Here is a 5,574-nt window from a genome sequence, read left to right on the forward strand (position 1 = left end):
GGTGAGCCTTCCCTCTGTCATTTACCCTCCCCTCCAACCCTTCCAGCCTTTTCCAGGGATCCTGTCTCAAGCCCAACTGACAGACCAGACCAGGATAAACCTTTTGGAGAGAGTTCTCTGAGCTTGATCCACTGCCGAGGGGGGAGTGTAATCATCCAATCAATCAACCAGCAGTATTTATTGAGCGCTTTCTGGGTCTGGAGCTCTGTACTCAGCGCTTGGAAGAGTATAGTTCAAGAGAGTGGGGTGACATAATCCTTGCCTACAGGGAGCTGTTATCCCAGGAGCAGCAGGCTCTGTTCAGGTCAGAAAGAGCAGGGAGTCTCAGTACTGATCCCTTTTAACAACTATCCATATCAGAAGGGAAGCCATGCAGACCACTAGGACCTGGCCCCTTGTGGGCAGGGATCGTCTCTCTTTTTCCAAGCGCTTAGAACAGTGCTCTGCACACAGTAAGTGCTCATTAAATACGACTGACTGAATGAAAATCAAAACCCTAATCAGAACTCTGGGGAGGTAGAGATTGAGGAAGGCAACGGGGTCGCCCTGCCTCCAGGGAAGGGGCTCAGACTCGTGCCCCCACAGGTCCTCCGGCTGGGCCAGAAGCCGCTTCCAAGGGCAGGGAGTGAAATCTCCCCCTTGGCTCCTCCTCCAACCCCCCCGCCCCTTCTGGCTCCGAGGGCACATCCTGGTTGGGCCCCTTCTGGCTCCAAGATTACCCTGGGCACAGCTCCCAGAGAGTAGAATGCGAGACAAGCCCGTCCGATTAGACTGTAAGCCCGTCAAACGGCAGGGACTGTCTCTATCTGTTGCCGACTTGTTCATCCCAAGCGCTTAGTACAGTGCTCTGCACATAGTAAGCGCTCAATAAATACTATTGAATGAGACGGGACTATGGTGGCCTAAGACTTAGAAGCAACAAAGGCGCGCGGTGGGGCCTGAAGCCGCAGGCACCGCCGAGTCCGGGCTCACTCGCCCCCTCCACCAGTCAGCCGAAAGGGCTACTATTGCCACCGCCACCGTGGCAATCCCAATCCAGTCTTCTTAGCCGAACAGCTATTCTGGCTGTTTCTCTTCCACCCGAGTCCCCCTTTACTTTCAGCACTGCCCATGACAGAACGTTAATCATTTCTTTTGGGGCAACGGCTGCATTCTCACACCTGGTGTCACCTTGCCCGAACTGCTGGAGGCCAGGAATACTCTTTCTCCCGAGCTGGGGTCCAATGCCTCCTATCGCAGTATGGTGATGGATCCAATCTCCAAAACCGCTCCGTGGAGCCGGAGTTGCCTCCTCTGCTCTCCAGCTACTCGGGGCAGGGTCGGGGCGATGGGAGCTGGAAGTTTAACTATCCCTTGGGCCAGCCCCTCTCCCCAGCAGGAGAGGGGAGAAGAAAGCAGATCAAAGGAGCACAGTTGGACCGGAGCTGGCTCCGGAGAGCCCTCGCGAGAGAGCTTTGTTACCATCTCTCCTTAGCAGCAGACACTCCCCACCAACAGCAAATCTGCTTCCCAACAATGCAGGATTTTCTAATAAACAGAGGAAATGATAAATTATGTAGTAACTCCACTCCAAAGGCATTTGGTTCTTAACAGCAGAGTTCTCTGTAGTCTTTAAATAAACAAAATCTTATTTTGTGAACAGGCAGGAAAAAAAAGAGAGATTTTCTATACTTGGGTTCCACATGTCAACAATTTCTCTCCTGTGTGTATTTTGGCTAAAGCCAAATATCATGATAAATGAATAAAGGAAAATCTCAAGCCCAAGGCAGTCAGTCAGCTCAGCAAATTGCTTTCAGCTGATTATTTCATTTGACATTTATCAAACGGTTTTTTGGTTGCTGTGGGTAGGAACTACAGCAGCGGCAAAAGATAAAAGGATATTTTACCTGCCTGGATTTGCTGAGTAATGCAGTAGCAATTAGTTGTATTTTCTATTTTAAGGAGAAAAGCAACTGTAGGGCACTCTCATAGATGAAAGTAGATTTTTTTCCATCCTTAACCATCACTCATCTTTTCCATCATGTCAAATATGGATCTTTATTGCTATATCAAGTCTCCAGTTGTTTTGGGGTTTTTTTTATGGGGCGGGAGAGCGGGTTTGTGGTATTTGTTCAGTGCTTACTATACCAAGTGCTATACTAAGCACTGGAGTAGATACAAGATCATCAGGTCCCACTTGATTCTATTTAATGCTATTGTTCTTGTCTGTCTCCCCCCGATTAGACTCTAAGCCCGTCAAAGGGCAGGGACTGTCTCTATCTGTTACCGATTTGTACATTCCAAGTGCTTAGTACAGTGCTCTGCACATAGTAAGCGCTCAATAAATACTATTGAATGAATGAATGAACTTGGGCTCACAGTCTAAGTGGGAGGGAGAACAGCAATTAAGTCCCCATTTTGCAGATGAGAACTGAGCCACAGAGAAGCAGTGGGACCTCGTGGATAGAGCATGGCCATGGGAGTCAGAAGGGCCTGAGTTCTAATCCTGGCTCCGCCATTTGTCTGCTGTGTGACCTTGGGTAGGTCACTTCACTTCTCTGTTATCTCATCTGTGAAATGGAGATTAAGACTGAGCTCCATTTGGGACATGGACTATGTCCAACCTGATTAGTTTGTATCTACTCCAGCACTTAATACAGTGCCTGGCACATGGTAATTGCTTAAAAAATACTATTGAGAGAGAGAGCAAAGCAAAGTGACTTGCCCAAGGTCACACAGCAGATGTGGCAGAGCCGGGATTAGAACTCAGTTCCTCTGACTCCTAGGCCTGTGCTCTTTCCACCAGTCCATGCTGGAGGTTGGTGTGGCTGTTCTCGGTGAGTTGGAGGCTGCAGAGACTGGAGTGTAGCTAGCTGCCATTTGCCCTTTGGGCGCCCCTGAGGACTGCCCTCAGGACCAGCATTGCTCCCGGGGCCTGCAGGACCTGCCGCAGCTGGAGGCGATCCCTTTGCCTCCTGGGAGTTGTGCCACATTGGCGAAGCCTGAGCCACCCCTTTCTGGGTGCCGCCAACTGATTTGGGCTCCTGCCACTGCTGCTGTTTCCTCAAGTTTCGTAGCTGGGTCGCAATGGGAGGAGAAGTGCTTCTGAGTGGCTTTAAAACATTTAGGCTGCCTTCCCTGTTTGGAAACTCCACAGTCAGGCAAGCAGGATGTATCACGGGCCTAAAGGGGCTATGACGCAGGGGTCTCCAGCTCCTTCCTGCAGAGATGAACCAATAAACATGTATTTGGCTGTTTCATCTATCAATTAATCTATCAGTGGTATTTATTGAGTGCTTACTGGGTGCATAGTAGTGTAGTAAGTGCTTAGGAAAGTACAATACAATGGTGTGGATAGATATCCCTGCCCAAAGAGAGTTTATAGTGTCCACAGTAAGCACTAGGGTGGTTACAAACAAATTGGGATGGACAAAGTTCCAGTCCCACATGGGACTCACAGTCTCAATCCCCATTTTACAGATGAGGGCCTGAGATCTGTCTGAATGATCTTCCCCGCACCTTTCCCCAGCAGTGCAGAGCTCTCTACATAGCAGGCCCTCAGTAGACATGATCAAATGAATGAATGTAGGCTGTAGTGGTACTGTAGTAGCCATATTAGTATTTACTGCGTACCCACTGAGTTCAATGTGCTTCAGTAGACACGTGGGAAGTACAAAAAAAGTGACACATTCCCTACCCCGAAGAAGCTTACACTCTTAACAAGGAAAACAGATGAAAATATTTACAAATAGAATTACCAAAATAAATAATTGAATGTACAGTTGAATAAACAAATATGCAAAAGTGGCCTAGTGGATAGAGCATGGGACTAGGAGTCAGAAGGACCCTGGGTTCTAATCCCAGCTTTGCCACTTGTCTGCTGTGTTATGTTGGGCAAGTCACTTAACTACTCTCTGCCTCAGTTCTCTCAACTGTAAAATAGGGACTAAGACTGTGAGTCCCATGTGGAACAGGGATTGTGTCCAACCTGATTAGCTTGTATTTACCCCAGGCTCAGTCCAGTGCCGGGCACATAGTAAGCACTTAACAAGTAGCCTAATTGCTGTAACTGGTTCATTCAGTAGTATTTATTGAGGGCTTACTATGTGTAGAGCATTGTACGAAGCGCTTGGAATGTACAATTTGGCAACAGATAGAGACAATCCCTGCCCAATGACGGGTTTACAGTCTAATCCGGGGAGACAGACTGACAGAAACAAGACAACATAATCACGATAAATAGAATCAAGGGGATGTACACCTCATTAACTAAATAGGGTAATAAAAATATATACAAATGAGCACAGTGCTGAGAGGAGGGGAAGGGAGGGGGGAGGATCAGAGGGAAAGTGGATTTAGCTGAGGGGAGGTGAAGGGGGGAAGGGCAGAGGGAGGAAGGGGAGCAGAGAGGGAGTAGAGAGAAAAGGAAGCTCAGTCTGGGAAGGCCTCTTGGAGGAGGTGAGCTCTCAGTAGGGCTTTGAAGTGGGGAAGAGAGTCAGTTTGGCAGAGGTGAGGAGGGAGGGCATTCCAAGGCAGCAGGTGAATGTGGGTCAGAGGTCGGAGGCGGGATAGGCGTGAAGGGGGGACGGTGAGGAGTTGAGCGGCAGAGGAGCGGAGCGTGCGGGGTGGGCAATAGAAAGAAGGGAGGTGAGGTAGGAGGGGGCAAGGTGATGGAGAGCCTTGAAGCCCAGAGTGAGAAGTTTTTGTTTCGTGCAGAGGTTGATGGGCAACGGGTTTATATACCACCTGGGATGTTATGAATTCATTGGGGAAAGTTTTTTGGTGGAGGTGGGATTTTCAGAGGGTTTTGTAGGTGGGGAGAGCAGTAGACACCAGTGGGTTTCAAAGCATGATGCTATTTGTGTCCAGTAAAATTCCTACTCGCTTTAAGAACTGAGCCGGCAAAACTTGATTAGCTTCCCTCTGCAAAGATGTTGTGCCAAGGCTCCAGATCTCACAGAGGTGGGGACAGACCTTGTCAGCTCATCACAGGCTTCCTGGGTGGGGTCGCCAGGGGATGCAGAGTTGCAAAACTTTCAGAGCTGAGCACCTAGAGGAATCTAGAAACACCCAGGTGGGACTCAGGCTTCCCCCTTCCCGGGCCCCCCATCCTCTCAGGGACCCCTCCCCAGAGGTCAACTCGCTCCTTCCCCAATTCTCTGGCTTGGCAAGAAGCAGTAGCTGCTCTTCTGAAGAGCCTCTTCAACCTTGAAAGGAAGATAGGTAGGCCAATAAAGTGATCCGGATTCTAATCCCAGTTCTGCCATTGCCCCGCTACGTGACTGAGGGCAAGTTACTTAAGCCTATTTGGGCCTCTGGAGATACAATATCTTGCAACCCAATCTGCGCACGTCACTCCTCAAACTCCAACGTACTCTGAACGTACCTTAATCTCATGTATTTCGCTTCCAACCCCTTAATAATAATAATAATAATGTTGGTATTTGTTAAGCGCTTACCATGTGCCGAGCACCGTTCTAAGCGCTGGGGTAGACACAGGGGAATCAGGATGTCCCACGTGGGGCTCACAGTCTTAATCCCCATTTTACAGATGAGGTAACTGAGGCACCGAGAAGTTAAGTGACTTGCCCACAG

Source organism: Ornithorhynchus anatinus, chromosome 4 (assembly GCF_004115215.2).
Source record: "Ornithorhynchus anatinus isolate Pmale09 chromosome 4, mOrnAna1.pri.v4, whole genome shotgun sequence".
NCBI lineage: Eukaryota > Metazoa > Chordata > Mammalia > Monotremata > Ornithorhynchidae > Ornithorhynchus > Ornithorhynchus anatinus.